The sequence below is a fragment of the Notamacropus eugenii genome, chromosome 1 (assembly GCF_028372415.1).
Source record: "Notamacropus eugenii isolate mMacEug1 chromosome 1, mMacEug1.pri_v2, whole genome shotgun sequence".
Lineage (NCBI taxonomy): Eukaryota > Metazoa > Chordata > Mammalia > Diprotodontia > Macropodidae > Notamacropus > Notamacropus eugenii.
In genome coordinates this window covers 702,094,447-702,115,324 of record NC_092872.1, presented here as the reverse complement: position 1 = coordinate 702,115,324, position 20,878 = coordinate 702,094,447, and positions in this window count along the sequence as shown.

Here is a 20,878-nt window from a genome sequence, read left to right as displayed (position 1 = left end):
AGTGATCACGCCTTCTCCAGTTAGGGCAAATTCCTATTAAGCCATGAGAATCCAAAGGTGTGGATCCCTGGGAGTCAGCAAACAGTGATATTCATCCCTGTCAAATAATATAACTGGAAAAATTAAGAAATATTTGGATGGAGGAGGAAAAGGGATCACACAGTTTAATCCGGCAGGGAACATATTTCTCTGTCGTTTTGAGCTTTCAAACAGCAATAACAACAACAACAAAAACCTCACTAAGAGAGGGAATGATCCAGGCCTTCTGAAGCCACATTTTCTTGTGTTTTGAATTAAAGAACAACAAATACAGAATACAAGATGTCTCAAGTCTGACAGAAGAGTGCAGTCTCCTGTACTGGAAAAGAGCATGGGGTATTGAGTCAGGAGAAATGGACTGGAATCTCTTCGCTGCTATGGACTGTCAGCCACCTAAGCTCTCAGAACTTCAATTTTCTCATCTATAAAGTGTGTATAATAACATTAGCACAACATATCTTGGAAGGCTGTTGAGAGGAAAGTTTTTTGTATACCTTAAAAACTTTATGAAAGGATACTCTTTTGGTTAAGCAATTATCTTGAATTTAACTTATATCTAATCTGTTTTGTTCCTTATGAATTTATTGTTCTATATCACCTCTGATTAATACATCCAGAGGAGTTCAGGATTGTATGCTGGACCCTACAAGGGTTTTCTGGGTTGGTGTATGTGTGAGGGGGATTTGTTCCAAGAGGGTTTCTGGGGCCTTGAGTCAGTTTAAATGTCTCTTCTACCATCAATGGGGTGTCAGAGGATCTGACACATGTGACATCTCCCACGAATGTCTGACCGCTAAGGCTATAATTTGATTTAATGTGGAAAGAAGCAAAGACTTCTGGGCAAATGGGGGACCTGTTATGGAAAGAATCTCAATGAGATCAAATAGAACTATTTCAACACACAGAACCCAGAGATGCTGAAAAATAACCTGCTGCTAATCACATTTAATTTAACCTAGATCCCAGGATTCCAGATTCTGAACTGGGAGGTACCTTAGGGGCCATGGTGTCAAACTCCTTAATTTTACAGATGAGGAAACTGAGTCACAGAGAGGTTAAGTGACTTGCCCAGAATCACACAGCCAATAAGTATCAGATCTTCCTGATTTTAGCTTCAGCCCACTATCTACAACATCACCTCTAGCTACCGCAGATCACCTAGGTGGAACTTCAGGAATTATTTAATCCAATACCTTTTTTACAGATAAGGAAACTGAGACCCAGAGATAGTGTGTTATTACTGCCTTCTCTCTGTTAGCTATTTCTTGTTTTTCCTACATTTAGTTTGCTTTGTAGGTATTTATTTGCATGTTGTCTCTCCCATTAGAGTGTAAGCTCCTTGAGGGTGGCAACTGTCTTCTGCTTCTTTTTGTATCCTTAGCACTTAGTACAGGTCCTGAGACATAGCAGGTGCTTAATAAACATTTATTGATTGAAATTGTTCACTTAAGGTCAAACAAGTAGTTAAAAGCAGAGTTGTTATTAGATCCAATGTTCCAAATCCAGCGCCCTTTCTACGGGATATCAACCCCTTGCCTTCACCTCTTTCTTAGACTTTTTGTTTTCCTCAAAACCAGTTTTCTTAGTTTCCATTTTGACAGGATATCTCTGGAGGGGATGCAAATAAATATAAGAACTCCTAATACAATCAAGCTTTAAGGTTTATCGTCATCATCATCAATCATCATCTTAGTTAGCGTTTGTATAGAGCTTCAAGGTTTACAAAAGCACTTTACAATTATTTCATTTGATCCTTGCAACAACCCCCAAACAGGATTTTCTGGAAGTGTTTAGAGCCTCCATCTGTCTTAGAGTTCAAAGAAGTGGGACAACAAGTTTTCCTATAGAGTGTAAACTCCTTGAGGAAAGGGATTTGTTTTTGCTCTTCTTTGCAGCGTCTGGTACGTTAAACTCTTAATAGATGCTAATTGCCAGACTGGCAGCAGTGTGATTTTATAGTGGGAAACAGGGAGAGAAATTTTTCCTCTCCCTTCGATGCTGGTCTAACCGAGTCAGTAGATGTATTCATCCCACTGACTATTCCAGGTCAACAGACCATGACTATTAAAGGTTTGGGCTTGAGATTCTCTCTCTCCCAAGGCAATTGTTCACAACAGTGCACTGTTCACTATTCCACTCCCCTTAAACTACTCAACTATTTTTATCCTTCCTGGGGATAGAATCACTATTCAAGACCAGATAGGCAATACTTTGAGACTGCTATATCACAAGTCACGGTCTTCACCCAATTTAGCATTAAAAAAATAATTAAATCATATACAACCGTGATAAAGTTAGGTGGTACAGTGGAGAGAGTGCTAGGTCTAGACTCAGGAAGAGTTCAGATCCTGATTTAGACTCTTACAAGCTAAGTAACCTTGGGCAAGTCACCTTGTTTCTGCCTGCCTTGGTTTCCCCATCCGTTAAATGGGAATAATAATGCCACCTACCTCACAGAGTTGTTGTAAGGATCAAATGAGATAACATTTATAAGGAACTTTGCAAACCTTAAACACTACATAAATGCTATTTATTATTGTCAGTATTCTGACATGAGGGCTTGATTAAAATAAGCCAATTAAGGCATAAAACTTAAAAATCAATCAAAGAACAGGATTATAAGCCCACTAGTTTATAGAACTCTAGCCAAGTGCAGATGGGAAAGCATGCATTACCAGATGTAGGATGTAAAAGCATTTAAAATGACAATTCCTGCAATTAGGACAGTATGAGTAGGAGTATATATAACATTAAGGAATAAAGACAGTCCTCTGTGCCACAGAGACCTTTAACATCCAGGTCCTTCAGGCTGACACACCTTGATAAGCCCCAAATTCATCTCTCAGCATCTTTATGAGAGTTTTGAGTTTTGCCCTGAATTAAAAGCTAGCAAACACAAAATTTGGGTAAGACCTCTGGACTGCAATCTGAGATAAATTAAGCCCCAGGTCTCTGTGCATCATTGCTGACAATGATTCACAAGTATTGCAAATAAAACAAACCACATTGATGAATGACCGAAGGGCACCCTGGGATCATTTCTTACACTGATAGAATTGCAACTACATGTGTAGGCCAGGATGCCCCTGCTGAACCATGGAGCCTGAGTTTCCAGTGATTTTTCATTCAACTTGGACCACAGATGTAGCTACTCTGCAAGTGCCCCATGTAGGTTAGGAGGAGATGCCTTTAAAGGGTGCACGAGGAAGGGCAGAGGAAGGTCTATTGGTTCATTTGCAAAACTTTGCGTATGAATTTAATTGCTGCAGAATCTCAGGAAATATCAGAATCTTGGAGTTGAAGGGAACCCTCAGATGTCATGCAGTCCAACCTGGCCAACAATCTCTTCTGTAACATCCTTAACAAGAGGTTGTCCAGCCACTTTGCTTAAAGACCATGAGCAAGGGAGAACTCACCACCTCCTGAAGGATTAAACCCTCCTCTGCATTGAAACTGCTCAAATAATAGCAAATTTTTGCTTGCATCAAGTCTAAATCTACTTCTTTGCAATTTTCATCCATTGCTAATTCTTCTGGGACTAGGAAAAACAAATTGAATGCCATTTTCATACAACAGTTCTGAAAATTCTATAGAAAACAGCAATTAACTTCTCTAAGTCTGTTCTTCTACAGGTTAAGCATTCCTAATGCTTTTCAAGCAGTCCTCAGACAACCCAAGCTTAATACCCTTCACCAAGCTGCCAATCCTCCTCTCAACAGCTCTTTCCTAAAATGAGATTCCCAGGACCCAATCGCAATATTGGAGATCTGGTATGAAGGGAACAGGAACAATTCCCTTTCTCTTTCTGGATGTGGCTTCTTTACACGCAATCTAGAATCAAATTAATTTGATTAGTTGCCATATCATCCTCACACAGAATGTTTAGGTCATTAAAGGCTCCCCAACACCCCAAGTCTTTGTCAGATGTACTGCCATATCACCATGTCATCACTATACTGGACTTAGGAAATTTATTTTTTGAATCCAAGTATAACCATTCATATTTATCCCTATTATTTTTTATTTTATTAAAAACTTTGAGGTGTTTCCTTTGGAGTCATAAAATATTAGTGAACAAACTTTTGGGGATCTTGGAGAAATCTGCAGACTGAGAAGCTTATGTCACTGAAAGGGAAAATGTTGTCCAAAGTCCCACAGCTAGCGACTGGTAGATCTGGAATGAAAACTGAGGTTTAGGCTTAGAGTCCAGTGTTTTTCATTGCATCAGTCTGCATTCTTTTGCATTTGTCTTGTTTTCTAGTAAAGAGAGGAGAGCGTTCAAAGCAAATGCTGATTGTCTCCCCTCCCACCCTTTCTCCCTGCATAGTTTCCTTCACTTGTCTGAAGACTGAGGGTTTGAGGCGACTTTAAATGAGAACTGGGGGGGTGGGGAATAGTTTCCTCAGTGCCTAGTTCCCCACCCCCATCCCCACGTTTAGCAATCCAACCCTGTGCCTCTTCACAGCTGCATAGGGAAACAGGATATGTAATGGAGACCTGGAACTTTCCACCGCTGGGGACGGCCCAGTCACACAATACCCCAGTGTTTAATGTTCCTAGCAGAGGTAGCTTGTTCAAATCACGGGCATGCTTCATGCATGGTTTAAAACGATAGAAAAGGCTTTAAGCTTGGGAGAGGCAATTTTTCTAGCAGTTCAGTGGGAAAAGGGAGGGGGGAAGACGTAGACACAAAACTGTCATTGATTCTGATTTTTCTCCTACATATTCAGTAGCTTAAAGTGCAATGAGACCGTCCTATTATCAGCATAAATCAAGAAAGACCCAATTCTGCTGAGACATCCTGTCCATTAGTCACGTAGGACATAAAGATCTATTTGAAACCTGGAGAAGAACTTAGCAGAACAGACTTCTTGGAAAGAGCTGGAGTTGTGCACTTCATTACGGAGGGGCATCCAAGGAAGTCCCATTTGTGGAGGAGGGGAAGTGGAGTCAATGAGGAAGTCCATGGGTGGGCATTCTTTGTGCCTATGATGAAAATGGCTCTTGCCAGAGGCTCCTCTGGAAAGTAAAAAATATATTCTCTCTACGTTCAAGTTAAGAAGTCAACAAACATTATGAAACGCCTACTATGTGCCAAGCATTGTGCTAAGCCCTGGTTAAGCTAGTCAAACTTTTATCAGTTCAGTCTCTGCCATCTGGGTTCATTTCTTCAGCTCATTTCTTTTTTTTTAATCTGCTTGTTTAGACTGTTTGCATACTTGGCAGAAGAAGCAATCGTTTAAGAATGACTCCAGTCATTCCAGAACTGTGCCAGATAGAACAGGTCTCTTCCAGCCATTACAGAATTGGTCTAGCTATCCCATTCCAGAACTCATGTACTCATTCTAACATGGTTCTAGACATTCCATAGCTATTTCAACCATCCCAATTTTTTTCGGACATTTTCAAATAACATCTTTCTGTTCAATTAATCTGCATAAATGAAGGCACAAACTCCCTATTTTTGCAATCCTCTCATTTCAAGGGCTGGCAGGTAGGTGGTGCAGTGAATAAAGTCCTGGGATTGGAGTTGGGCAGATCTGAGTTTAAATCCAGCTTTGAATACTTACTAGCTGGGTGACTCTGGGCAAGTCACTTTGTTTGCCTCTGTTTCCTCAACTGTAAGATGAGCTAGAGAAGGAAATGGCAAACCACTCTAGTATCTTTGGCAAGAAAACCCCAAAATGGGGGTCATGAAGAGTCAGGCATGACTGAAATGACAAAACAACACCAAATCATTCCAGAAACCACAGTATCCATCCTAGATTTCTGGTAACCATTCTGGATCTCTATCACCATTCAATAATTCTTCCCTCCATTCTAATTGTTCCAGAATTTTTCATACAGTATCATTCTTTTCAAACAATCAGTCTATTTTCATGAGGGCATCATCAGAGAAATCTATCCATACGTCTCTGTCTCTACCCATCCAGGAGCTAACATTAGTTGATTTGACAGAATATTTTAGTCATATTAGTTCAGCCTCATTTTTATGAGTGTCTATAGATGAAAACTTCAGTGAACATGCCTGTCCCTTTTTAAAAAAATGCTATCCTTGATTCCTCTTTAAAGACATTCATTTCTTTATTGGGGAAAATCCTCCCTCACTCCATGATTCATATATCATAGTACTGTATTTCTGAAGCCTTTGGAGTTGATGCATCAGAAAGGCCAAAGGGTTATACCTTTGTTTATATACAACATAATTATTAAACCTGTCTCAGCCATCATAATAACTATGTCAGATAATTTGTACCAATATAGCTGAGAGATGCAGAATCCATCGTGAGGGTGGTAAAAAAGACAAATCAATGGTCTCATAGCTGATTACATCACACCATAAAAATGTGGCTTTAATACTGACTCTGTTAGGACTATGACCAGTTAAACTGGAAGAGATTTTAGAAAACAGACAGTCAGAGCTGGAAGAGACCATAGAAATTAGGGTGTCAGCGCTGGATTGACTCTTTGAACACAGAATATCGTAGCCATGAGGGAACTCAAAACACAGAATGACAGAGTAATTTCAGAATATAAAATGTTAGAACTAGAAAGAACTTTAAAACATCATAATAATACCAATAGCAAGCATTATATGGCACTTTGAGGTTTGCAAAGCACTTTGTATATGCAATAACATTGGATTATAGAATATTAAATATTTTGTGTTAAGTAGCACAAAAAACCAGAACTGGAAGGGACCTCAAAGATGACATGATTTAATCCTATCATTTTGCAAAAGAAGAAACTGAGAACTTGAGAAATCAAATTATTTACTATAAATAAATGGGAGAACTGACTCTCAAATCCAGTTCTGATTAGTTTTTCCAGGGCTCTTTTCACTCTAGCGTGCTTTCCACTGTACCTTTGTCCTGGATAGTATCTCTGCATCACTGAAAACAATGGAATTCATTCATCCATCTATCTATCAATTCTTCCATCCATTTTCTCTCCCCCTTTCCCTCCCCTCCTTTCCATTTCTTCCCTTCTTTGTCCCTTCCTCTCCTCTCTTCCTTCCTTCCTCTTTCTGTCTCTTTCTTTCCTTCCTTTCTTCTTTCCCTTCTTCCCTCCCTCCCTTCTCCCTTTCTTCCTTCCAATGTCTAGTGCTTACTGTGTATCCAAGCCATCCACTAAAATGCTACTCTGATGTTTATTCATGGCCTGGAATTATTAAATCTTAAGCCAACAAGTCCTGATAAGTTCAAAGCCAGTTGGATAATCTGAGTACAAATCAATGATGGACTGTATCCCTATAGTCTAAGGACTAGTCCAGTTAGTCAGGGAGGCTTAGCTTGTTGATGGTTGACCCCTAGACGATGAATTTTTTTAAACCCCTGGAACTCATTAAACCATCCCCTCAGACAAACTAGGGGGTGAGGTTGTGATCTGCAGCAATGTTGGAGGCATCCATGTTGAGAGAACTGTGGATTCTTGACAGTTTAAACTCTGCATACCATAGCACACTTCCCAAAATAGGAAGTGGATGGGGGAAACAAAGCTAACGGAAAGAGGTCCAGGAGAAGGACACTGCTAAGCCATTCGCTCTATTGAACAATGGGGTCCGGGGTATTTGTATTGTGTTTGATGTGGGGTAGTGTTTGCATCCATTTTGATTGTTGATGGATGTTTGAGTCAGTAACTTTTAATGACTGCCAAGTGGTTATCATCCATAGAAGGTACCTAGGTAAATGTCTCAGTCCCCCTATGATTTTTCAGTCTCTCTCAGAGCCCGTTTATTTGTTCTAGTCAGTGGACAGTGAAGTTTTGTTTGTTGAAAGCATTTGGGGCTGAGAACGACAGCAGTGATGGGAGCTGATTTATTTTCCACTCCTCCGCCTTCCCCCCATGGCTCCTCTCCTCCTCCCAGCTCCTTGTCCCTGTGACATGGCATAGCATTTCATGTACTCAGCTGTGGGGGTGACCCTGCACCAACCCTGGTGGCGCCACCTCTTTTCCTTCCTCCTTACAGCTGTCTCCAGGCCTCCCTATTCATTCATCCTATGCCCAAAGACACCATAATCATGGAGGGGGTGAGGAGGGGGCATGACTGACTAATTCAGCTTTGTTCTAGAGGGTCTCCCTTCCACAGGGCAGGCGGTAGCAGTCTGAAGAAGCTGCCCAGGGCACCTTTTCTTAATATGAAGAGCCTAGATTCACTGCAAACAGTCATAGAAGATTCCACCCCTCTTCTACATCCTTCTGACTCTATACTATCTCCCCACAATAGCAGTAATGATGCCCCAGTTCCAGCTACAGGCAGATAGCATGTGGGGCATCCCATTATAGACCATCAATTGAGCAGAAAAATGGCACCTGAGAGTTGTTTTCAAATGATATGTCTTTTCAGCAAACCCTGAGTGGCTGACAGTCTCTTTCTTACTTGGGGGTCAAGGAAGCAGCCCCTCTTCTCTTGCCATTTCAAGAATCAGGGGAGGTGCTAAGATCAGACTTCAAAGTCATTATCTAGATATACTTGGCCATTATTCTTGTGGTGATTGTATCTTAAAAGGATTCAAAATGCCACTTCCTAGCAGAGCATGCTGATGCATGAGTCAGTTTGTTACAGAACAGATCCAATCATTCATTTTGTATATTTATTGTACGTTAATTAAGGGCTTATTCTGTTTAAGATTCTGTGCTGGGTATTGGGAATATTAAGATGAAAAATGGTACAGTTCTTGAATGCTAGTGTCTTCCCTCTGTTAAGTGGAGCCATTGTGCATAGAGCTCAAGACCTGGAGTCAGAAGATCTGAGTTCAAATTTGACTTCAGACTTTTAATAACTATGTGACCCTTGGCAAGTCACTTAATCCTGTTCTCCTCAGTTTCCTCATCTGTCAAATGAGTTGGAGAAAGAAATGGCAAACCACTCCATTATCTCTGTCAAGAAAACCCCAAACAAGGCACAGAGAATCAGATAAGACTGAATAACAACAACCTTGTCTGTATGTTTTTTTGTCCATAATTCTTTAATGTTGTTGCCCTTATTAGACTGAGCACTTTAAGAGCACGGTCTGTTTATTTATTCAGTCTTTCATTTAGCCTTTCTTTGTAACCCCAGGGTTTAGCACAGTGTCTGAAAAATCATAGATACTTAATATATGTTTGTTAACTTGTTGACATAATTTTTCAGAATCTGAGATATCATCCAGTTCGTAGAAATTATTTTTAAAAGATGTTAAACTTTGGCAGACAAATGCTGCTGCTGTTCATATTAATGATGACATTAAAGGAAAAAGGAGAAGGAAGATAGGGAGGAGGAAGAGGAGAGAGTGTAGCACAGTAGAAAGAACATTGATTTTGTTTTGTAATGGAATGGACACTGGATTTGAAACAAGAGGTCCTGACTCCACAGGCATAATCAGGTAACCTCTTCCTGTCTCTTGTGTCTCCTTTTCCATTGTGAGGCAGAAGGCATAATGGAAAGAGCTCTTGACTTTGGGCCAGGAGAGACCTGGGTTCAAAATCTATCTCTATGACTATGGACAAATCGCTGAACTTATCAAATAAGATAACGTATATAAGGTGTGTATAATGTGAATACACACATATGATATATATGGTACTTTGACAACAAACCAGTATCTATGTCAGATATGATTATCATCATTGACAAAGTCCTGTGCCAAGATTTTAATTTCACTATTGAGGCTTTTATTCAGACATTTCAAAATTATAGTATGTCACTGCAGGATTTCCAGGATTAATCAATTGACCATACATAGATGATAAAGTTTGTGTCTTTGTACTTGATTAAAAAAACTAAGATCCCAAGCAGAAGGTTGGACAGAGGATTGTAAAAACGGGGGGCCACCCACTTCCATGGGCTCTTTGGGTTCTTTTAAGAGAAGCCATAGAATCAATGACCCTCTAGGGAACCAAATACATTGAAGAACTAGGGCAGATGAAGACACAGAATGACAGAATCATAGACTGATGGGGAGCTGGAAACAGGAGAGAAGGAACTGTTGCTATAAGTGTTCAGGGGGGAAAATAGCATGGAAGGGAACCCTGATTGTTACGTTATTAAGATATGATATAATAGCATAATAAAGTAGGGTGGAGGTTCTGTGTTAAGTGATTGACTGAAGAAAAAGAGCTTACAATTTTATTAAGTAGGAAATACTCAAATGAATTCCTGCATGACCACAGAATTTGGGATGATGAATATGATATAAACCAAGTATCAGACTGAGGAGTGACTGGTAAGTGAGTAAGATTAAGCCAGGGGTATTCTGCAGCCTGTTTTCACCAGCTCCCTAACTGAATGTTAAATTCATGCCTTGGAAATTGACAAATGCTACAGATAAAGGTGTAACTTATCATTTGGTTAATTGTCTAAGCTTAAGGAAGTGATGGAAAATGTGAATAATACAGATTAAACTTTGAAAAATGTGTCCTGCATATAATCCCCTTCCCAGAGCTGGTTGTTAAACATTTACAAGCATACCATTCAGTTGACCTAATAATCCTATTACACTAGGAATCCCGAGTTCTTTCTCATTGTAGGGGAAGGAAACCCAAGTAAAATAAGTACTATCAGTGGAGAGGACTGTATAGGTCCTGGAGAAGGAAAGAGAAGGGAGACATCTTTACTATTTGTGAGCTAAGATATAAATCATTTTTTCTCTCTATTGGGTTACATTCAATGGCTTGTTAGCCTGAGTACTTGAATGGGAGCTGAGGGACATTGTCTTTCTGTATCTGTGTTCATTTACCATCAGCTGCTCTTGGTTTCAACTTCACAAAAAAATTCTGCATCTTGGATGATAAATTCATCACCTCAAATCTAATGGAGACTACGTCAACTTTGGTGCTCAGCACCTCATCTGTAACCTCAGTGATCTCTAGTCACCTGATTGAAAGGGTGGATGGCAGAGCAAAACTTCTCCAAAAACTCTCTTTATAGAGATAGCTTTTGTTATAGCAAGCCCAGAATTTCTAGCCATCTCTTCATTTCTCACCAGCTACTTTACTTGGTCTTGACTCTACCAATATTATGAACCCCAAGAGAGTAGTGCCAAGAACCAGCTATCCTCCACACCCCACATCCTCTTTTCCCTCCTCTCCATTTGATTGTAAGGTCCTGAGGGCAGAGACTGTCTTGTTTTCTTATTTCTTAACATAGTGTCTTGTATATAGGAGGTGTTTAATAAATGTTTATTGCATTATATTGTGATTATACTACAAAAACTTAGACATGAGCTAAATTTTGATATTCCCAGGGGAAACCCTGTTGTGGTCATAAGAATAGTAATTCAAAGAAAGCTGTCAAGATTTAACCTTGTTATCTCTGGAGCATTGTGGTGCTTGAGAAGCTTCACAATTTTTTTTTCCATTTATCATCTCTCTATTCTTATTTCATATAATTCTGTTTTTTACTCTGCTCTTGTTTTTCCGTTTTTAGTATCTTTTGTTTTTATCCCACAATCACTATTCTGCTACTACCCCCTCTTCTACATAAATACCAAGGGCTTTCCCCTGTAATAAAAAAAAAAAAGTTTAAAAAAACAGTCAATGTTCTCCACCCATTGTCTACTGAAAGGAGGAAAGTGTGTTTCACCATTTGGCTTCTAAAACCAAGACTGGTCATCGGATACTCTAGGTTATAGCCCAATTGGACTAGCTATTCACTGAACTCAGCAATCCATCTCCATATTGTGTGTATTTACATAAACTGTCTCCTAGGACTGGAATGTACTTCCTCCTTTATCTCTTCCTTTCATAATTTTTTTTTTTTTTAATATATGTAGGTAGCTAGGTGGGTTAAGTGGATAGAGCACTGGACCTGCAGTCAGGAAGATCTGAGTTCAAATCTTGCCTCAGATGCTTTCTAACTGCATGACCGTGGACAAGTCATTTCACTTTTGCTTGCCTCAGTTTCCTTATCTGTAAAACGGAGATAGTAGCATCTACCTCCCAATTTCCTCATCTGTAAAATGAGCTGAAGAAGGAAATAGCAAACTACTCCAGTATCTTTGCCAAGAAAATACTAGATGGGGTCACCAAGAGTCAGACACAACTAAAACAACCAAGCATCAGCAACGACAACAGAACCTCCCAGGGTGAGTAGGACATTTTGTAAGCCTTAAGCAGCCATGTGAATGCGAGCTGTTACTTTTATTCTTCTTCCGGCATCAGCTCAGACTCAGCCTCTTGTGTGAAGCCTTCTCTGATCCACCCAGCTGACAACATCCTCTTCTCATTAAGTTTTCTTAGAGCACTTTGGCTACTATTCTCTCCCTTGCTCTCTACCTTGAATCTAATGAGATAAGAGTTGTTTTGCTGAAGACACACATCTGTTACAAGGGCCTTCTTCTTCTCCTCCTCCTCTTCCTCCTCCTCCTTCTCCTTCTCCTTTTTCTTCTTCTTGTTCTTGTTCTTCTTCTTCCTCCTCCTCCTCCTCCTCTTTCAGAGCAAGGACTTTCTGTTTTTCTTCTCTGTATCCCCAGCACTTAGCACATGCCTAACATATAGTAGATACTTAATGAATATTTATTGAATTAAATTATTACTATTATTATGTTTCTCTGTACACTCACTAGTTGTTTAGTGACTTTAAATGACTTTTATACTGGAAATAACAGATTTGAGGCTTGGAATAGTGAAGTTACTAGCCAAGTTTTATCCATCATAAAGCATAGATAATAAAGCTTACACTCCTTGCCTCAAAGAGTTGTTTTGAGCAAAGCACTTCGTAAATCTTAAAGTGCTATAGAAATAGGAACTATTACTATAATGCTTTGTAGTGAGTACCTGACATAGAAGAGGCTCTCAATAAATGTTTATTGACTAATAAGGTGCATGACTTTCTGTTTGCAGATGATGGTGCACTCAATGCAGCCTCTGAAGCTGAGACGCAACAAAGTATGGATCAATTCTCTGCTGCCTGTGCTCATTTTGGCCTAATAATGAACACCAAGAAAACACAGGTGCTCCATCAGCCACCACCACACCATCCTAATCCTCCTTACTACTAGCACCTCCCTTCTATTGATTATCTCCAATTTGTCTGTACATAGTTGTTTTTAAGTCATCAGAATTATTGGGATGGGGGAGGCACTAACTAGCAGTTTGGGAATCAGAAAAGATTTCATGTAAAAGGTGGTATTTGAGCTGAGTTTTGAAAGAAACTAAGAATTCTGGGTCTTCTCACTCCTAGGCCAGCAAGCGCTGTGTGAGGTTATAGGAGAAGGAACTTAAGCTTAATCAGGAGAAGAAAATCCCAGAGATGATATGAGAGGTTTGGATTAGTGAAAAAGTCAAAAATTGAATTGGGAGAGGTGAAATTTGACAAATTTGGGAGAAACTAAGGAACAAGTTCCAAGTTTAGATGTTGAATCAGATTATGACAAACAAGATTAAGGACAATTAAGGAGGTTATAAAAGATTAAAGAGGTTATAATAATAATAACTAAATTATACAAAAAAGATGAGTATAAGAATACGGCACAGTTCGATAAAAATAGTGTCAAGAATCCTTATAAGTGAATCAGCTTCGTCTGCCAAGGGAAGCTAAAGGCAATAGTAAAGGGAATTTTTTTTGGGGGGGAACTCTATTGGGAAAAAGGACTATAGGACCTTTACTTGGAATGGTAAAACGACAACAGAGAGAAGGAAGAGGTACTAAATTTTTATTTTGTTTCTGTTTTCCCCGTGAAAAATAATGACTTTTATACTGAAAATAACAGAATAAAATTGACTAATAGGGAATTAATGTGTGCGATAAGTGGGTAAGAGAACACCTGACTGCCTTGGGTAAATTCAAATTGCCTGGTCCAAATGAGCTAACTCTTCAAGGCCTGAAGGAACCGGTAGGTGTAACTGCTGAACCACTAGGGGTGAAAACTGAAAGACCATGAAAAACAGGAGAGGTGGCTCAAGGTGGAAGACGGTTAAATACCCCAAAATAGGCCACTAACCTTGACTGCGACCCTTGGGAAAATTCTAGAAAAGATAAAGAGATGGATGAAAAATATCAATAAAAGAAAGAGGTGATTTTAATGAGTCAATGTGGCTCTGTCAAAGACAGATCACTTTTTATCTCTCGACTTCTGTGATTCTGAGATCTTTCATTCTTCTGGGTCTTGTTTTTCTTCTCTACAAAATGAGGGAGTTGAACCAGGTGATCTCGGAGGATTTTTCCCACTGTATAAGACTCCTGTGAATCTAGGTTATTTGGCCAAAGTCACACAAATATTAAGCCACAGAGGAGAGATCTGAGTCCAGGACTTCCCACTTTTGCCATGAAACCTGCACAGGTGTGTCCCTTAAGCTCTCCATTCTATAGTAACAAGAAATAATGTAAGCAAACATATCCAAGGTAAACTTTAACCATAAATCAGTGGGGCCTGATTCAAAGGAAAGATTCCAAAAAGCATCCTTCTTGTTTCTCCTTCATCAAGTCTGTAGGTGAGGAAGAGTGGATGGGAGGAGTGTATTTTAGTCCATTTGAAAGAACCTAAATATTAGGAATTTCAAAAGGACTTGATAGGACAATGGCTATTTTTAAGCTGACTACCAAACTGGACTATGGGAAGGCCAATATAGTCATCTTGACTGTGTTACTGATCAAGACTGATAGCCCTGGAAGCTGTCCAGTGGCAAAGTAGAACACTTACTCACGTGGGAGTTAGGAGACCCAGAAAAACCTCAGCTCCAACCCCACCTCTTACATGAAGTCTTTTCTGATTCCCCAGCTGCTAGTTAGTGCTTCCCCCACTCCAATAATTATTTGTTTTTATTTTGAATATATTTTGCATATATGTAAACTGGGACTCAGACCCATTTGTATATGTTTCTCTTCTACAGTGGAGAATGAGGATTTGATGCTCCATGAAGAGTGGGGTTATTATATTATTCTGGTGTCCCTTGTACCTAGCATAGTGCCTAGCTTATAGCAGGTGCTTAATAAAAGTTTGTGGTATGGTCTTGCTTCACTGTGTGATCTGGAACAAAGCATTTCCTCTGTCTAGAATTCAATTTCTTAATCTATATTCAGAAGAGATGCTCCTTAATGGCGTCTTCCAGTTCAAAACGCTTTAAACCCATGATGAACTCCACGATGGACTAACCTGAAAAGTCTGCTCTATGTTAAAGAGTTATATTGAGGTTCTCACATACAGTGTTGAGGTAGAAAGAGCTGGGCTCAAATCCTGCCTCAGATAATTACAACCTGTGAGAGGCTGAACAAATCACTTAACATCTCTAGGCCTCAGTTTCTTCATCTGTAAAATGAGAACATTGGATTGGATGACCTTAAAGACCCCTTCAAGCTCTGAATCTATGTGATATCTATCAATATACCTCATTTTTAAAGAAAAAATATCCCCAGGTTTTGTAAGAAGTCTGCTTTTTCTTGGTTTCCCTTTCATTACCCCAAATCTGGATTTTAGTAGTAGATTTTCACATAGGAATTGTTTCATTTTTAGTGATTGTATCACCAATGCCTAGTGAATAGTAAGTATTTTTTTAATAAGTAGTTGTTCATTGATTGATTCACCAGGTTTTTGGCTTTAACTTTTTTAAATGAGATAAGTAGGTCTAGTCAATATCAAATGACTCAGAGAATGACTGAGATTCAGGGAGCTGAGAGCTATTTCTGTCGCCCAGCTCTCACCTGTGGCTCCAACAAGCTATAGCATGTGCAGCAGCCACGCCTGGGTAAGTCGTCTCAGCAAATGGGCTAAACCAGATTAAGGGTAACCAATAGGCCTCAAACCTGCTGGTGAGTTAGGAGAGTGTCAACCCCAAGCATGGAAAGACTTCCTTCAGTAGAATGGGTGGACAAGAGCAAACAAGCAAGATAAGTGAATCTTAAAAATTCATCAATGTTTTCATTAGCTATGAAGGATGTACTGAGCCACTTGTTACATTTAAACTCTTACAAATATGTACATATCCATAGATACATACGCACATGCATACACATATACATATACATACACACATATACACATACATGCATATACATATATACATATATGCATGCATATATGTATGTGTGTACTGAGGGTCAGCTAGTTGGCACAGTGGATAGAATGTTGGGCCTTGAGTCAAGAAGACCCATCATGAGTTCAAATCTGGCCTCAGACTCTTACTAGCTGTAAATCACTTAACCTTCTTTGCCTCCGTTTCCTCATTTGTCAAATGAGCTTGAGAAGGAAATGGTAAACCACTCTAGTATCTTTACCAAGAAAATCCCAGATAGGGTCACAAAGCGTTGGACACAAGTGAAATGACTGAACAACAAATGTATATACATATAAATAAATAAATCAATGTACTCATATATGCATGTATGCATGTACATATGTATATAAACCTCTGGGAAGACACAAAATTAAATGTCTATTTTCCCTTTTTCATTTCCCCTTTTCTCTCTCCCCCACCCCACCCTAGGGAACCTTCTATAGCTTGCCACTGATAAAAGTGACCAATGAGAACTCTGTACATTAAGTCACACGAGCATCTATAGCAAGTGGGACTCACATGGTGAGGAGCCCCTGTCAATTGGCCCTTTAAGAGTCAGAAGAGGGTCAGACTGTAATCTGCAGGTAGGAGGCAAGAGATCTTAGGGCCTTTGAGCACAACAAGGTTGATTCTCATCATTTCCTCAATTGCCACTGGACTCCCTCCCTGTCCCGTACACTTCTCACCTCATGCTGAACTCCAGCTCACCTTCGCTTGTCAAATCTCCTCAAACTCCTTCCCTGGTAACTTGATGCTCAGCCCTGACTCTGACCACAGAGTGACCCGACTCCTTCCTAATCTGGTTATAGTTTTCTCCCCTTCTACGTCCTCTATGATCCTGTGACATTGGCCTCCTTGGAGCTCCTTCCATATAATGCTTCACCTCTCACACCCATGCCTCTGCCTTAAATGCTCTCTTCTAACTCCTGGCTTTCTTCAAGAATCAACTCCAGTCCTGCTTCCTGCAAGAGACCTTTCCCAGCTCTCTCATTTCCACCCCGCCCCCCATGCCTTCCCTCTGAGATTACTTCCCATTTACACTATCTATCAGGTAATTAAGACCATATTGATAGGATTTCTTTACAGATCAAGGTGCTCTTGATGATGTTCTCTGAATCCTCCTTAAACTGTGATTTTCTTGTAAGGGCAGCATCTTCTGACTCTGCTGAAGTAATTGGCTAAAAATGAATAATAGTTTAGTCAAATTGATGGAAGAGGAAAACACCAAGAAAGTAAAAAAAAAAAGTTTTTTCTGAAATAATTTCTTTTCTGCTCTGCCATGAATTTGGTCAAATCTGAGAAGCTGCATGGCATATTGCCAAAAGTACTGAACTCAATGCTAAGGCCATGTTATGATTCCAAGTGTTTTGGATCTGGCTATGGGACACTAGGCAAATCACTTCATTTCTCTCTCAGTTTCTTCGTCTGTAAAATGGGTTATTGAGGGACCTGTATAGAGGAATATAGTAATATTTCACATTTATATAGCTCTTTAAGGTTTGTGATATATTTTCTTAATATGAAACCCTGTGAGGTAATATTATGATCTCTCTTTCTGAGTCACAGGAAATTAATTAATCGACCCACCATCAAAATCAAGCATGTTTTAGATCCAGAATTGGAACCCAGATCTCCTGACTGCTTCCAATATACCTGTGGCTCCAAGAAGCCATATTATATGCAGCAGCCACACCCTGGTAAAATCATCTTGGAAGACAGGCTAAGCCAAGTGGAGGGAAACCAACAGGCCTCAAACCTGTTGGGGAGTTGGAGGAGTGTCTACCCTAAGGATATGAAGACTTCCTTGGGTGGAATGGGTGGATGAGATCAGTTTGTTCCAATGGCCATGAAGACAGCTAAAGCAGGTGCTATGGAGTACTGAGAGCTTGGTTAAACATGGAAGATGCCAAAGTCATCTAATTCCTCTCAGGCCACTGCTAGTCATCTTGACTTTTGTCCTGCTGCTGGACTTTGATGACTCTGGAATAGAGGGTGAGGTCAACCACTTTGCACAGCTCTATCTCACTTAAATCCAATTCAAAGTAAGTCGAGACATCACCCCATGATAACATTATTCCTCTGTGAAAATGAAGAATAAACAACAATATACCATGCTGCCTTATTGGAATTAAATCAGAAGGAATAATGACAATAAAGATATAATAGCTGACATTTATATAGAGACTGTTGGCAACAGTCAACAGTAGAGCAGTGGTAGGATGGTGTAGTGGATGGATTCCTATATATAGACTTAAGATGCTCTCAGTTTGAATTCCACCCTCAGACCCTTGCTAGTTATGTGATCTTGGACCCATTGTTGGTCTTCTTGAACCTCATAAGGATAATAAAGAGATCACATTTCATAGGGTTGTTGTAAGGTTCAAAGGACACTGTATGTAAAGTATTTTGCAAAACTTAGAATGCTACAGAAAGGCCAGCTGTTATTATTTAAGGTTTGCAAAGCACTTTACAAATGGTACAACATTTAATCTTTCAAAGTGTGTGCTATGAATATCCCCATTTTACAGATGAGGAAACTGAGGATCAAAGTAATTAAATGACTTGTTTAGGGTCACAAAGCTAGTGAGTAGATGGGGCAAGATCTGAGTCCAGGTCTTCCCGACTCCAAATCCCACACTTAATCATTGAATTAACCAGTCTGTAAGTATCTAAGTGCCGACTATATATACCAAGTGTTGTGCTAGCTAGGTTCTGGGGAAGCAAGAACAAAAAATAAAACAAATCCCTACTTGCAATGAGGGGCTTACCTTCTCTTGGGGGAGACAAAAAGGACACCTAAAATATATATTCTCTTCTATGACAGATACTCTAAGACAGTTTAGAGACCATTTCATGCAACTTCCCTGTTTTACAGGAGCAAGTTACTCATCCATAGCTGTGAAAGGGTGGCATGGCAGAACTAGGAAGCCAACCCTGGTCCTCGAACTACAGTTCCAGCACTTCTTTTAGTAGAAGTATTTTATAATTGTAAAGTGTCACCTATAATTATTACTACTACGACCCTACTCAATCATTGACTAAACCAAAAGAGACAAATGAGCCTAGGCAGAAAGTCAGTTAGTGCCTCAGGAAATAGCACCTTCTTGTGTACCTGCAGCATGAGTGAGGTCCTATACCTGGGCAGACCAGAGGGAAGTCTGTTCCAGCTTTTAGTAACTGGAACTGGTGACCCTGGCTGAATTTCTTCAGGAACAGAGTTATTCAGGTCAGGCTGAAATTCCATTCCTGTGTATGCATTCCATGTTTGTCTTTGGGGAAATGCCCTCTTCTGCAGCCAAGTGCATTTTTTTGCATGTTTAGTCTGACTCTTTCAGATTATTGGTAACATGGGTACTATTTCCTATCCTTTTTGATTTTTGCTTTTTTTGGTCTACATAGGGCTAGAAGTCAAGTCAGAATTCCTTCTTCCTGCTTTTGTTATTCCTACATAAAATAGAATTTAAATGAGAGATAATGAAAGAGGGTGGTGGTCATATCTGCATTTAGACGGAGGGACCCACTGTGTCACTTTGATGACAAGATTAAAAGAAAAAAGAGAGAAACGGTCTGAAAACAGGCCTGATATGATTGCACGAGCACCTCAGTTTCTGAACAGCACCCACCAGCTCTGTCACCACTTTATAAAAGATTAAACTTAAGATCATGGTTCTCGAGTTAGAAAGAATCTTTGGGATCCTCTACATTTCTATCTCTACATTTGACAAATGTGCTCCCAGAGTCCCAGAGAGGGGAAGGGAATTGTCTAAGGCCACCCATTAAATAAGGAAAACACACTAATCAGAGGGGTTCAAAAGTGGAAGAAGGTGACTAGGGAGGAAGTGGGTTCTCTATCACTAAAGGGCATCAGATGACGCCTGGATAACTACTTGTTAGGGATTCTCTTGAGGGGATACTTGGTAATGGTTGGACTTTGGGCCCTCTGAGGTCTCTTCAGGTTCTGAGATTTCTGGAATTCTATGGAAAATAGCAGAATCTGGTTGCATATAAATTTTCGCACTTGGAAAGCAGGGTTATGGCTGTGTTTCTAAGGGCAGTGGAAAAAGTGTACTTGTATCTGTGCTCACACAAATACATGCACACCTGTGTATCCTTGCATACATTATTCTAATCAACTGGCCGGTCAATTTGGTCTTTCACCAAGCTATGAGGAACATTCCCCACTCAAGCCTTCATCCAGTGCCTTTTTTGTGGTGTGTGGTTGCCCTAGGGATTCTAAGGGCTATTCTACAAGAATATAGCAAAGGAGACATTCTATGAAATCACAGAGCTTCAAGAATGAGCCAAGCACCAGACCAAGGGACTAACCAGTGATCTGAAGACTATCTTAGCTATGTGAGCACAGACTTGTCAATAAAGAGCTTCCTACCGGGTAGATGATGAAGTCCGTGGGCCATAGCAACTCTTGAGAGCACTCAGCAGTGCATGTTGAAATTGTCATCTGCATGAGTTGCAGGGGTGATGAATCTGTGGCCTTGAGGTCTTTTGACAGAGTCCAAGTTTTACAGAACAAATTTTTTTATTAAGAGGATTGTTCTGTGAAGTTTGGCTTCAGTCAAAGGGCCTCATTGGAGGACCTAAAGGGCCATATGTGACCTTGGAGCTACAGGTTCCCCACCTCTGGTTAAGGGAATATTCATATGGATAAAATCACTAAGACCTGATATTACCTACTCATAAATGACATACTTCTGCATACATATATGCCAACATAAATATTCAACAATGGGCATAGGATAGGATAGTTTTTAACATGTCTTCCAACTCAGATATTTTTTAGCATTAAGGTCCCTTTCAGCTCTGACATCTATGCTCTAATGTTCCTTGAAACTGACATTCTATGCTTAAG